The 15,838-nt window shown below is 35.8% G+C and overlaps 1 protein-coding gene and 1 non-coding gene across 2 annotated transcripts in view; both read right to left on the reverse strand.

The window, feature by feature from the left end:
* Positions 1 to 15,838, reverse strand: part of CHSY3 (chondroitin sulfate synthase 3) — a 252,742-nt gene that overhangs the window by 62,908 nt on the left and 173,996 nt on the right. The gene's annotated exons all lie outside the window — the stretch shown is intronic.
* LOC126028954 (U5 spliceosomal RNA) lies at positions 2,253 to 2,368 on the reverse strand. Its single transcript, XR_007502622.1, has one exon. It is a non-coding gene; the product is annotated as a U5 spliceosomal RNA (small nuclear RNA).

Genomic DNA, 15,838 nt, shown 5'->3' on the forward strand with positions numbered 1-15,838 from the left:
CTCCTAAGATTTGTATTTTTTCTCTTTAACATATCTTACAACAATGCTACCTAATTTTTGCTGGAATGTTCAGTGAAGAGTGGAACTATGAATAAATCAAAGTGCAAAAAGGAGATAATTGTAACAAGAATGAAATTGCATTTCAAAAAAGGAACATTACTGTAAACCTTATAAAACATAGTTACCCTTAATTTATCTGACTTTCTATTCTAAATTTGGTACAGTAGCACGAAAGTAAAAGTTTTTGGTTTACTTATTATAGAATCCTTTTTAATTTCAGAATTTCACAGATCTCTTCACCTCTGAGTTGTTTACAACCATCTCTTGCATAAGTAGGTTTGTCACACAAGCTACAAATGTGGTTAGAAAGCTAAACAAGAACACAGAGTAAGCTGTTGCTAGATTTTAAGTATTCTAGATATGGCTCTGAATGTGCAAGGCTTCTTCCCCGGTAGAAGTTTCTTAATTAGTCCCTGCCATATGTTCATCTGTCTGAATCCATAGTAGAAATCAGGCAGAAGGAAGCTAGAAGGATGTATCACTCATTTTTTGTTAGCCAAACAAATACCACTTTTGTTATCCTTTGAGATATTTGGTAAACACTTTAATCCTCAATTGGAACATTTTGTTAGACTCATCGATATTCCTAAGAATAAGTTTAGGTAAGAATGTTTCTGCAAATGGTAACAACATGTAAATAATGTGGACAAGAAGATTCTTTGCATAACCTTTCGTATATTCGTTCTTAACCAAGCCAATATCTAGAAGCTTAAATTACAAACACACCAGGTTCATGACTTATGCTTTAACTCTTGATTTAAGAATTATTTGTGAGTACAAATATCTCATCTTTTAATTGTGCTTTTATACTTGGCAGATCCACAAGGTCATTATACCATCTAAAAGTGGTTATCTTGCTACTGCTCTAGAACATAAATAAAATATGGATTATGAAAATATTATTTTTGCTTGGTTTTGTGAAGTAGAATGGTTAACATTATTTTTAAGAGAAAAAAGCCAGGAAGTAACTTAAATAAATATGACTCCTGGCATATATGCCCCAGCAGCCTCTAGAACAGCTGGATATCACCTTGGGGAGCCCTGACTACTACCTGCCTGAGCACTTACAATCACATAGTACAAGCACTTCCAGAATAGCTCTTATTTAAAAATGGCTTTCAAATATATGAATTTATGATAATGTGTCATAATTCATCTCATGGTTTTAGCCTGAAAATTTGGGTAAGAACTGTACCTGGAAATGTTTGTATATTACTGATTTTTGACATATAAATGCAATCTATAAAAGACCTCTTCTTGCAGCATTAAAAATAAATATAAAGGTGAAATGATAAATATCATTTATATAGGTTGTATCTTGCACATAAAAGAATTATTTACATTTAGAATAGAAAGTGAAAGCTAAAACTCATAAGGCAATATTCTACTTAAATATTGTTAAACCACGTAATTTTTGGTATTTATATAAGACTGCATTTACATAAGACAGCCATCACATCCCTGATATCTATAGTACTTGTGATCCAGTTTAGTAAAAATAAAAATAAAAGTATGATTGACAATGAATGTATCTGCTAGCCTCCATAATGCAGTCAGCATGTCAAAGGTAGTTTGGGGCAACAGAATGTATTTCTGTTGCTTCCCAATATTTTTTCTGGAACCTGTTTGAAAGGAGCATTGGAAATGCCAAAAAAAATCAATATAATTATTCCATTTTGATCAACTGTTAAAAAAACATTAGCAGAGAGTCTTCAAACTGGTTTGTGGGAGGTAGAATGTAGGTTTATTTTAGATGTTAACAGCTGCATGACTCACTGGGGATGGGAGGGGGATAGACGTGTTGATTTACCAATATGTTGTATTAAATACAGAAACTTTGTTCTCCAAATTCTCTTGAGATCTGTGTTAATAATAAATTTAACTAGGCCCAGGTGTGTCAAAGTAAAACCCATACTGTAAAACAGAGGCATTTTAAAGGAAGACTTTTAACAGTTTAAATTCAAAGCCATTGATGGATAGGTTCTGATTGCAGAAAATGAAAAGCTATTGTCACTACTTACTGCTATTCACAGTTAAAATGTTGATGAGGAATCTGTTCTAATTTTGATTTTAATTTCATAACTTCTATATACCTTGACTCATTTGGTGAATAACTTTATACTAATTTGGTTGAATTTTTTACCCTGGGCTTGAGAAAATAAAATTAGGAATTCTTTCTTTTTTTTTTCTTTAGCCTTGCTAGAGCAAGAACTCAAAAAATTGGTCCAAAACTTAGAATTGTTCCTCTCCATGGAAATCTTTAGTAAAAGGCGAAAGGTTTATGCGATTTGAAGAGAAACCAGAGTATAGGAATTCTTTCTTAACTGTGGGAATTACCTTTATCAGATTCAACTTTACAGAAAAATTAGTATGTACCTGTTGGTATACTGAGCAATGTATTTAAATCATCTCAGTTCCTTAAGATCTGCCTCATTATGTCATTATGTCACAGATGAGAAAACTGTTTTATAGTAGTTTCCCAGTTTTTCCAAGGTCACACAGCCAGTATCCTGGTGCTGAGCACCTTGGATATAACACTGAGTTTGCTCACAAACACCCTATGAGACAAGATAGTATATAAATGTAAAAAAAATTTCTGCTCAAAATTATAGGAGAAAAACTACCTTTCCTCAGAAGGTAGACAAATCAATCTCTTTGTGAATTTATTTTGTTTTAAATATTTTAAAGAACTGTAATCTATAGCTATTTATAGTTGATTATGTTCTAAAATCTGTCCCATCACCAGTGTCAATTTCTATTTACCAGTGTTCCTATGTTATTATATACTTATAAAGAACTAATTGATGGTGGTCAAATGATAAGGATGTATTTAATCATATTTTAATTTTTAAATATTATATATTATATTAATTTTAATTTAAACAGGGCAGAAGGAAAATGTGTGTGATTTTAATATTATAAAACTTTTGGAGTCTTTCCGAGGATGAAGTAACTTCGTATATCAACTATTGTATGCTCTAGTCTAATGCTTGTATTCAGCCGACTCTGAAACATAATTCAAAAGAGATGGTATTGGACAGTGTAGCATCTTAAGGAGTGGATTTATCTTAATGGCAGAATACTCATGAATTGTATTAATAAAGAGAGTCATTTGAGTATTTCAGCTCTTCTACTTAGTAGGTATAGACAGGAAGGCCTTTATTCACCAAAAATTACTACTAGGTATCATTGCTACCAGATATCTAATGTATCTGTAGCTGATCTTTGACATCTAGTAACTAGAACTGTGAGAAATGAGTGTGCGTTGTTTAAGCTTTCCAGCCTTTGGCATTTTTGTTATAAGTAGCCTAAGACTAAGTCATCCTAGTTTGAGAATTGTAATAGAGTTATTTCTCTTGGAGAGAAAACTGAATAATGGTATATCAAATCTCTCTGTATTTTTTCTTACAACTGTGGATGATTCAACAATTATCTACACATAGTACTGTAAGCTTTTTAATATATAGTTAAATTTTATAATTTGTCATTCAAAGAAACAGATACTAAATATTCAGGCTAGTATTTAAAAATATCTAAATATGAGGAAATATCTAATATGAAGGAAGTCTAAAAAGGGGCAGGTAGATAATAAAATCCTAGTTAATCACTTTCTCAATCGTTATCAGAAGAGTCCTATTAATCTGCTGGAAGTTTATTTTCATTAAGAGAAATAAAACTAGTTATGACAGTCAACCGTTTATACTGATCCTTTCCTGGAGCAAAAGGAAGTGGAAGTATTTCTCTAAGCATTGACTGGTTAAATCAGTTTGGTTGTACTATTGAGTCTAAAGTTGGTGTTAAGGTAATTAAGAAGACCATTCAAGGTCTCACTCATCTATGGGTTTTAAGAAAAATGAAAACATTCTTGCAATAATTTTCAGAGACAAAAGAGAGGAGGGCTGGACCTTACAGCGCACTTCATGAACCTCACCACAGAGAATGATGAGTTTAGTTAGAGAAATACTACATTGCGAACTATCCTAACAATGAGAATGTATGAGGGAAATAGAAAGTCTGTCTAGAGTACAGGTGGGGGCGGGGTGGGGAGGAGGGATATTTGGGACATTGGTGGAGGGAATGTTGCACTGGTAAGGGGGGTGTCCTCTAATATGACTGAAACTCAACCACAATCATGTTTGTAACCAAGGTGTTTAAATAAAAAATATTATTAAAAAAAAAGAAGACCATCCAAAAATGGCAGCATAGTTGGTGTCCTAGGATCTCATCTAAGACTACTATGCAAATAGAGAAGCATGCATGTCCTAATATATAGTATATATCACATATATATATATATATATATATATATATATATATATATATATATATATATATATATAGTATCAGTTTAGGGATCTTTGGAAAACTAGTAATTCCAGATTTCTTATAAAAATATGGCTAGGCCACAATTATGAAATAAAGCTTTACCTGTATGTGTATGAAAGGGAAGTAAAGATCAGATATGAATCTAAACAGATATTATAATTTGTCTATAAATAACAAAATATGGGTAGGGTGTTTGTCTTGCATGTGGCCAACTCAGATTCAATTCTGAATACACTACCCATACACTACCCTGAAACCACCAGGAGTGATTTCTGAGTACAGAGTCAGTAATAAAACCTAAAAACCGAGTGTGACCCCAAACCAAAACCAGATATCAAAATATAATAAATAAAAATATAATAAACCAAAAGTATTATTTAAAATAATCTGAAATATTGAAATATATAAAAAAGAGAATCTATTGTTTTTAATCTTGGAGTGATTTCTAGAAACAAAGATCTAAGCACTGATCTGCTTACTGCTTATAGGAAAAACCACTAATTCTAGCTGCTTCAGTGAAGAGAGACATATTCAGATATATACAACATCTGTGAAATATATATCCACAGTGATACTTCTGCTTCTAATCCAGAACCAAGGGCTCGGTCTAGCCTTCTTTCTCTTTTGTAATATCTTACCCTGAGATTAAGAAACCTGGCCTTCATTATCTTTGATATTTTGACATACTTAACTTTCATATACAAAAAATTAGTTTCAGATTTCCTTAGTATTATATCTACAAGAAACAATCTTACAAACAAGATCAGATTTGTATACTTAAGTGTATTAGCTTAAAATATCTAGTCAAAGCATGTTTTCCAAAGTTACATAGTTCATGTTCTTGTTTCCTTATCTCCTGGTTAAGGAGTAACATAAGTTCATTTGTCCTGACTTATACTGCCTTCCCTCATCTTATAATTTATTTGTTTATTTATTGGTTTAAGGTCATACAGGAAGTGCTCAATTCTTTCTCTTAATGCTGTTCTCAGAATTAAGCCCTGATGGAGGACCATATATAGTACCAAGAATCATATTAGTTACATACAAGGTAAGTGACATAACACTTTACCATCTCTCTAACATTATAATAACAGAGAAAACCTCACTAAATCTTGGAACTGTATGTACACCTATATTTCATACAAGATGAATTCATCATCCTACAAATTACTCAATACTACTGTATAGACAACTTTCTCCCCAAGCACTTATCAAAGCAAGTTTTTGCTTCAATTATTTTAATATATAGTTTGGAATTACTTGTAATTAAATAGAGCATATTAACCATGTTATAAAAACAATGCACCAAAAGTCACTACATTGAAAAGACATTAATCTATAAAGTAACAAACTGCTATTGTTCTAAACTATAGTAATGCTTAGATTTTGCATTTTACTTGGATATGAGTCAAATTTTATAATTGTAGCATGGATTTTTATTCATTTTACTTTATTCCTCTGACTGCTTTCATTTGGAAAGTTTTAAGTATTCTATAGTTCAGAATTTTTATTTACAGAAAAGTATAAAAATAGCTGCCTGTCCTCTTTTTTGTTTTGTTTTGTTTTTCTGCTGCTTCCTCCCTCCACCTCACTCCCTTACTTTTATTGTGTGGAGGAAGACTTAATTTTTGAAAAGCAGTGGAAAATTACTAGAAAGGAATCTCTACCAAGTTCCTTACTAGTTTGTTGAAGCCAAAGTTTTTACAGAATGTTAGTGCATTTTTATGTGTATTATTTTATATTAATACTATTATTGATAATGAAAGTAAATGGAAGGTGAGTAATAAGTAGAAGTAACAAAAAAGTAAATTGAAGAGATAGGTATTTGAGTCAACAGAAAAAATAAAATTTACATCTGATTAACAACATGTGACTTATTTCATATAGCAAGTACTTAATTTGTAAAGTGTTTCTGGTAGTTGCAAAGCACAGACTTTATAGTTTCTTTAAATGACTGCTGTACAAGCTGTATAATATTTATCAAAATTTTAATAATTAAGTCAAAGCATACAAAGTACATAGTATAAGGAAAATAGTTATAGTAATAGTGGTAGCATTTGTACACATTATCTTAGATGATAGTAAAACTCAATTACTAAAATAGTATTAGAATTTATAACTCCCCCAAATAAATAAATTTATAAATATATTTTAAATAATTAATTTATTCTTATTTTTATTATTTTATTTTATTATTAATTATTATTTAAATAATTTATATTATTTATTTTTATTTTACTATTTTATATACTCTATATTTATATTTTATAAATATATCTATATATTTTATATATTACATACATTTTATATAAATGTAAAATATAAAAATACATTTATTATATATAAATAAATATAATATATTATAATATAATAAATATATTTTATATTCATATTATTTTATAATCATGATCCATCATTTATTTTTTATTATTTTATTTATTATTAATTGTTTTATTGGTCAACCTATCAATCAATATTTTATTCATTATATATTTGTTAGTATTATTAATAATTTTATTAATTAATTTATTAATATATTTATCTATTTATATATATATTTTTTACCCCTCCCGCCAGCCTATTTATATATTTTAAATGAATAATTCCAAAGACCTTTATTATGCTTTATCATTCAGAAACTAAAATAATGTTTGTTTAAAATAATAAGATATTTTATTTTATATGTGTCCTGAATTGACATATCTATTTCTCAATGATTTATTTAAGGCTATGACTAAAAGACTGACCTAAAGAATGAACTATGCTTTTTTCACACTACATTACAGACATTCAAGTCTTCCAATAATAGACAAGAAAATACTCCAAATTCAAATAAATAATGATATTGAGATCATAGTAAAGATCAATAAAAAAGTGAAAGATGGTCAGAAGAGGCCCCGAGTATATTAAAAAATGTTTCCGGTTTCCTGTGCGGCTTGGGTGAGAGTTTTGCTCCCTTGTGCGGCTCGGAGGAAACTTGGTTCCCTGTGCGGCTTGGGTGAAAGTTTTGCTCCCTTGTGCGGCTCGGGGGAGACAGGGTTTTCTGTGCGGCTTGGGCGAGAGTTTTGCTCCCTTGTGCGGCTCGGAGGAAACTTGGTTCCCTGTGGGGCTTGGGTGAGAGTTTTGCTCCCTTGTGCGGCTCGGGGGAGACAGGGTTTTCTGTGCGGCTTGGGTGAGATTTTGCTCCCTTGTGCGGCCTGGGGGAGACTTTGTTTCCTGTGCGGCTTGGGTGAGACTTTGTTTCCTTGTCGTCAGGACCGACTCCCCCCCCCCCCCAGTGAGTCCCTTCCCCCGGGTGGGCGCCTGGAAAGGCAAGTTGAGCAACCGGAATAGTCGGGGGAGATAGGGCCAGCTATCTGGACTCTCAGGTGACCTAGAGCAATCCACCCCCTTGGGTCCTGGAGCGGATCAGGGACTCCCCAAGGGTGAGGGCAGAGGCTGAAAGGGTAGACTGAGGGAACTCCTTCAAGGGAGGTTTGGAGGGGCCGGAAATCCATTGACTCCCAGAGAAAGGAGGGGGGATTGAGAGCTAGGCTCAACAGCGCCAGTAACCATTGTGGCCAGGAGTGGAACTGCACCGCTGACAGAAATAAGGAACAGAAAAGGGAAAAGACCCACAGCAGGAAGGCTGAACTCTAGGAAGCAAAGGGGAGGAGAAAGGGCTAGGCTCAACAAACTCACCCAACAGGCCCCTCTAGAAACACCTTCAGGAAGGGGTCAAAGCAGGCCAAAATTAGAAGCCACAGCTCTCCAAAATACACCATTAAATACAAAGAACAATGCGTAAAGCAAGGAAATCGCTAATAACTGGAGACACCATGACAAACCCTATCAAATTTCCAAGTCCACCAAAACGCACAGATCCACGGGAAGAAGACCTAAAAGCTGTCATGAGGAAGGAAATGCAAGAATTAATAAAAGAATTGAAAGAAACCCTAGCAACCGAGTATAAGAAATCCATGGACGAACGAATCAGCCAAATTAAAGAAGAAATGTCAAAGAACATGAGAGATTCCATACAAAAAGAAGTGAAGGACTTAAAAGACAAACTAGCAAGTCTTATGAGCAGAAACACAGAGTTGGAGAAGCACATCGAAGAACTCGAAGGAAAACTACAATCAAAAAAAGATCAAGGGGCCGGAGAGATAGCATGGAGGTAAGGCGTTTGCCTTTCATGCAGGAGGTCATCGGTTCGAATCCCGGCACCCCATATGGTCCCCCGTGCCTGCCAGGAGCAATTTCTGAGCCTAGAGCCAGGAATAACCCCTGAGCACTGCCGGGTGTGACCCAAAAACCACAAAAAAAAAAAAAAAAAAAAAAGATCAAGAAACCAACAAAGAAATAAAAGGCAAAGCACTGGAAGGAAAAATCCAATATCTAATGAACAAAGACAAAAGAAAAAATCTAAGAATTGTGGGTATACCAGAAGGGGAGGAAATAGGGAAGGGGGAAGAACAGGTAGTCAGGGAGATAATAACAGAGAACTTCCCCACACTCTGGAAAGACACTTCAGGACAAATCCAGGAAGTCAAGAGAGTCCCTAATAAAATAGACCCTAATAAACCCACACCAAGACACATAATAATCCAAATGGCAAAAAACAAAGAGAAAGAGGAACTCCTAAAGGCAATAAAGGAGAAAAAAAACCTCAAGTACAAAGGAAAGGACATAAGAATCAAACCGGATCTTCCATTTGAAATAATTCAAGCAAGAAGACAGTGGAATGAATATTTACACGACTGAATGAAAGAAACTTCCAACCCAGGGTCCAATACCCAGCAAAACTATCATTCATATGGGAGGGCAGACTAAAAACATTCTCAAACATGAACGAACTTGAACTATTTGTGCAAACTAAGCCGATCCTAAGCGACTTACTCAGAGATGAATTACACAATCCAAACCCCCGATTGTAACAACAACCACTGCACACAATACAACTGCACAACAGTCCTCTCTATCAATAATTTCCCTAAATGTGAACGGACTAAACTCTCCATTTAAAAGATACATAGTAGAGAACTGGGTTAGGAAAAATAAACCGGACTTCTGCTGTCTGCAAGAAACACACCTACAGCTACAGGATAAGCACAGGCTTAGAATAAAAGGATGGAAAGTAATTATTCAGGCCAATGGAAAACAAAAAAGAGCAGGGACAGCCATTCTTATATCAGACCAAATTGTATTCAACCTCAAGAAAGTGATCAGAGACAAAGAGGGACACTACTTACTGATCAGGGGAACATTAGATCAAGAAACACTAACCCTGATCAATATCTATGCACCTAATGTAGAGTCAGCAAAATATGTGAGGCAACTACTGGCAAACCTGGAGAAACACATGAAGGGAAATGTGATAATAGTAGGGGACCTCAATACTCCACTATCACCACTGGACAGATCCACCAAACAGAAAAATAACAAAGAAATAAGAGCTCTAAATGAAAAATTAGAAGATTTAGGGCTAATAGATTTATATAGAGCCCTCCATCCCCAGAAAGCAGAATACACATTCTTCTCAAACCCACATGGAACCTTCTCCAGAATAGACCATGTATTAGGATACAAAGCCAACCTATATAAGACCACAAAGGTAAGGATCATAAGAAGTACCCTTTCAGATCACTATGCAACAGAGGTTAAAATTGATGTCAAGAAGAAGCAATGGAGGAAAACTAGTACCTGGAGATTAAACAACATCCTGCTCAACAACAGCTGGATCAAAGAACAACTCAAGGAAGAAATAAAAAGATTCCTTGAGACAAATGACAATGAAGAGACAACATGTCAAAATTTATGGGACACAACAAAAGCAGTAATTAGGGGGAAACTCATAGCAATATAGGCCTATGTCAAGAAACAGGAAAATAACAAAACCAACAGTTTAAAAGATCACCTCAAAGAATTGGAACAACAGCAACAGAGAAACCCAACCACAACCAGAAGGCAAGAAATAATAAAAACAGAGGAGAAATAAACAACATCGAAACCAAGAAAACAATACAAAAAATCAATGAGACCAGGAGTTGGTTTTTCGAAAAAATAAACAAGATAGACAAACCATTGGCAAAACTCACCAAAAAAAAGAGGGAAAACACCCAAATCAGCAGGATCACAAATGAAAGGGGAGAGATTACAACAGAACCCCAAGAAATACAACATATCATGAGATCATACTATGAACAACTATACTCAACTAGGCTAGAGAACCCAGTAGAAATCGACAGATTCTTAGACAAACACCCTCTTCCAAGACTAGAAAAGGAAGATCTAGAAAGCCTAAACAGACCAATCACCTCAGAGGAAATTGAAGACGTAATTAAAAAACTCCCTAAGAACAAAAGCCCAGGCCCAGATGGATTTACAAGTGAATTCTATCAAACATTTCAAGAAGACTTACTACCACTTTTCCATTGGCTTTTCCAAACCATAGAAAAACAGGAATCCTCCCCAACTCTTTTTATGAGGCTAATATCACACTCATTCCCAAAGAAGGCAAAGACACCACCAAAAAAGAAAACTACAGACCAATCTCACTAATGAACATAGATGCAAAGATACTTAACAAAATCTTAGCAAACCGAATTCAGCACTTCATCAAAAAGATCATACATCACGACCAAGTGGGATTCATACCAGGAATGCAAGGTTGGTTCAACATACGCAAATCAATCAATTTGATACATCACATCAACAACATGAAAGACAAAAACCACATGATCATATCAATCGATGCAGAGAAGGCATTTGACAAAATCCAACATCCTTTCATGTTAAAGACACTCAGAAAAATAGGGTTAGAAGGAACTTTCCTCAAGATAGTTACAGCTATCTATGAAAAGCCAACAGCCAACATTATACTTAATGGCGAGAAACTAGAAGCATTCCCACTAAGGTCAGGAACTAGGCAAGGCTGTCCACTCTCTCCACTCTTATTCAATATAACCTTAGAAGTCCTAGCAATAGCAATCCGACAAGAGAAGGGAATCAAAGGAATTCAAATAGGGAAAGAGGAACACAAGCTATCTCTATTTGCCGACGATATGATGATATACATTAAAAACCCTAAAGAGTCCACAGTAAAACTCCTAGAAACAATCAGCCAATACAGCAAAGTGGCTGGATACAAAGTCAATACACAAAAGACAGTAGCGTTTCTATATACAAAAAATGAAGTTCAGGAGAGATAGATTAAAAATACAATTCCATTTAAGATAGTATCAAAAAATATCAGGTATCTAGGAATCAACCTTACAAGAGAAGTGAAAGACCTATACCAGGAAAACTTCAAAACACTCCAGAAAGAAATTGAAGACGATCTAAAGAAATGGAAGAACATCCAGTGCTCATGGATAGGTAGAATTAACATAATCAAAATGACTATCCTACCCAAACTCCTATATAGATTTAATGCAATCCCTATCCAAATCCAGACACAATTCTTTAAAGAATTAGAACAATCATTAACAAAATTCATCTGGAACCACAAAAGACCCAGGATAGCCAAACACATACTGAAAAACAAGAAGCTGGGTGGAATCTCCTTACCTAACTTGAAACTATACTATAAAGCCATAGTAATCAAAACAGCATGGTACTGGAACAGAGACAGGACTTCAGACCAGTGGGTCAGGACAGAATTCCCAGACATAAACCCCCAGATATACAGCCAACTAATATTTGATAAAAGAGGCAAGAATCTGAAATGGAACAAAGAAAGCCTATTCAACAAATGGTGTTGGCACAACTGGAAAACCACATGTATGAAAGTGAAAATCAACCCATACCTCACTCCTTATACAAAAGTCAACTCAAAATGGATCAAAGACCTTGAAATCAGACCCGAATCTATAAAGTTTATTGAGAATAAAATAGGGAGAACACTCGAAGACCTATATATCAAAAAGGTCTTTGAGAATGGAGCACCAATGGCAAGAACCTTAACAGCAAACATAAACAAATGGGACTACATCAAACTAAAAAGCTTCTGCATGGCGAAAGAAACCTTACTTAATGCAAGAAGACAGTTAACAGAATGGGAAAAAAATCTTTTCACTCGACATATCAGATAAAGGGCTGATATCTAGAACTTACAAAGCACTCAGAAAACTGAGCCCCTCAAAACCAAACAAAGCCATAAAAAAATGGGGAGGAGAAATGAATAGACACTTCTCTGAGGATGACAGAAGGATGGCTAACAAACACATGAAAACATGCTCACCTTCACTCATCATCAGAGAGATCCAAATCAAGACAACAATGAGATACCACCTTACACCAGTGAGGATGGCTCACATCAAAAATACTGAGAACAATCTTTGTTGGCGTGGATGCGGTATGAAAGGAACTCTCATCCACTGCTGGTGGGAATGCCCCCTAGTCCAACATCTATGGAGAACAGTCTGGAGAGTACTCAAAGAACTCAGAATTGAGCTCCCTTTTGACCCAGCAATTGCACTCCTAGGTATATACCCCCAAGTTGGAAGAACATTCATTCCAAAATACGTGTGCACCCCACTATTTATCGCAGCACTCAGTATAATAGCCAAATCTTGGAACCAACCGCGATGTCCAACAACAGATGAATGGATCATTAAGATGTGGTATCTATACACAATGGAATATTACATGGCAGTCAGAAATGATACAATCACAGATTTTTCAGCAACGTGGATGGACTTAGATCATGTTATGTTAAACGAAGTAAGTCAGAAGACAAAAGATAAACACAGTATGGTAGCACTATTCTGAAGCACATAGAACATACATCTCAATCACAACTAATACTTAACAATCAAATAACAGGGTCTAACAGGGTAGAAACTCCAACCACTGTAATAGTCAACATATACCTCGGAACAGTGCCCAAAACACATGAAAAAGGAACAACACAAACTCGCGACTACACATTATACCACAAAGAAAACAGCAACACCAGAACAGCAGCATAGAGAGAACAGGTACGTAATTAACCTTCTACAATAATGGCCCATAATAATCATGTAGAGATTGTATACAGGAACACAGGTAAAGAATACCAAGGCAAACCACTGGCTCCAATGGAAACATCCCATAAAACTAAGTATTAATGCCTCTATCTTACTATATTTAAAATAACCTCTCAGCTTTTCTGTCCACAGGCGTTCTTGGATACAAAGGGCGGACAAGCTAAGATGGCAACTCGGGATACCACACGAGATACCATACCCAGTTTGCACTACGAGTTGGCCCTGAGAAAACTCTTTAACATACACTTTATCCCTAGGTTTACCTTCTTTTAGGGTTTCAAGCACGTGACCAGTCAGACCACCGAAGCAGTAACAGCGACGTACAGACCCAAACTACATGCTCTATTCACTGAACACATTCAAGCAAACCAGCATTCCCTTGCTATTTTCTCCTCTCTTCTCACCACTTTCTTGGTTATTTTTTTCTTTTCTATTCTTTTCTTTACTTTCTATCCTTTCTCTTCTCCCTTTCTTTCTAATGTATTTTTCTCTTTTCTCCCTCCCTACCCCTTCCATACACCTTACCCTTTCCCCCCTCTGGAACTATCCCTCCACCCCTCAATCCCATCCAGACCTCCCTCTATATTAAAACACTTCACCCTCAGTCCTTAATCTATTAGGCAACAAGATCGACCTCCTACCCCAACGAACCAGTACCCAGCACCCAAGAGAAGGGACACCCAGTCAAACCCACACCTCGTCCCGGGCAAGAAAAGACAGCCAACTCCCCTGCGGACTCATGCTGCGAGGCCCTCCCTACCAACTCCCCCTAACATGGACTGTTTCTTGAAACCGGACCTAGGTCCAAAAGTATCCCCAATGCAAGAACTCTTCCAAGACCTCCCTGCCGCAAATTTTTACCAACCTGAAGAAGGTCAGGGGGTGTGATAGGAAGATGCCTGGGAACCCACACATCACAAGAAAAACCCAAAAGACAAAGGGAAAAACTGTACTTCCAACATAGGCATAAGACCTGTAATACACCACTTCGTTATCTGCTCTCCCCCAAACGTAAGGTAGTCTTTTGCACCACTTTGGTCCTTTAAAAACTTCGCTAACTCATTTTCGTTCTTTTTTTTTTTTCCTCTTAAATTTATTTATTTATTTATTTATTTTTTTAAATGTTGGTCCTATATATACATTTGTGAGCACATACGTTTTTATTTATTTTATTATTATTATTATTATTATTATATATTTTTTTAATCATTTTTGGGTATGTGACCTGTGTCTGTTATCCCCTCTGTCCACCCCCAACCACACCGACAATACAATGTGGCTCCACCTCCCCCTCCAAAGACACACTAAATAATGGGGAAACCTTACATATAAAAAAAAGAGCTCTTATCTACTAGAGATGGGAACTCATAGTTGTTTACAATACAGGGGTATCTCCTAACTTGAAAATATGTCATGTGGAATCACTTAGACCTCAGATGATTAGATGCCATTCATCCAGCCTTGAACCCTGGATCCCAGACATAGAATCGGCACAGCTCTTCACAACAGCTACAGGAAACAAACTCCATCTGGAACAGCCTTAATACTGCGGGGTCAACAACAAGGACCAGCTCTAACATGATATCCTGACAAAGAGGAAAATGTGAACAACTTGACCTTAGAGCAGATTAGCCTACCTTACCAGCTAACGACAAGACAAAACCAGAAGACTCGGCACCCTTTGGTAGGTCCAAAAGCCAAGATCGTGACTTACAGATGACTGGCTACTAGAACCACGACCAGACAGTATACATCTTGGGACCAATAAAAAAGCCCTAGTTTAGGGTTTGAACTATGACTTGCACAATAAGCATGATCCCCAGTCCCAAAGGTCTGACAGAGACAACTGCAACAGAATGGGCCTTCTGGATGGCACCTAGGTTCAGTGCAAAGACCAAGGTCACCAACCACAGAAGATGGACTAAAACGACACTGAGGTAACAGAACCTCTAGAACCACAAAGACTGACCTCACCATAAGTCCTACCTCAGGATCTGTGCAGATACTGAGACCTCTAAACACAGAGCTCTGAGTGTATCACCCTGGACAGAACAGAAGTCTTCCACACACCAAAAAACACCACCAGGAGAATAAATGATCCTGAGCAAAGTCTGGAGCTGATCCCATGACAGTATACTCCAAGGACGGAGAAACCCCATATTTCTTAGGCCATGTGAATTCCTTTTCGAATGACCCCAATATTTACTGTGCCAGGGCAGGAGGGGAAAAAACAAAAATACAAAAAGCACAAAAACTTGGTATTTTATATATATGTATATATATGTGTGTGTGTATATATATATATACATATATATCTTTTACCTTCATTTATTATTGTTATTATTATTTTTATTTACCTATCTATTTTGGTCAATTTCTCTGTTTGGGTGTGATTATTGAAATCGTCGTCCCCAATTATACTTATTTTTTTCTATTCTTTTCTT

Source organism: Suncus etruscus, chromosome 14, assembly GCF_024139225.1.
Source record: "Suncus etruscus isolate mSunEtr1 chromosome 14, mSunEtr1.pri.cur, whole genome shotgun sequence".
NCBI lineage: Eukaryota > Metazoa > Chordata > Mammalia > Eulipotyphla > Soricidae > Suncus > Suncus etruscus.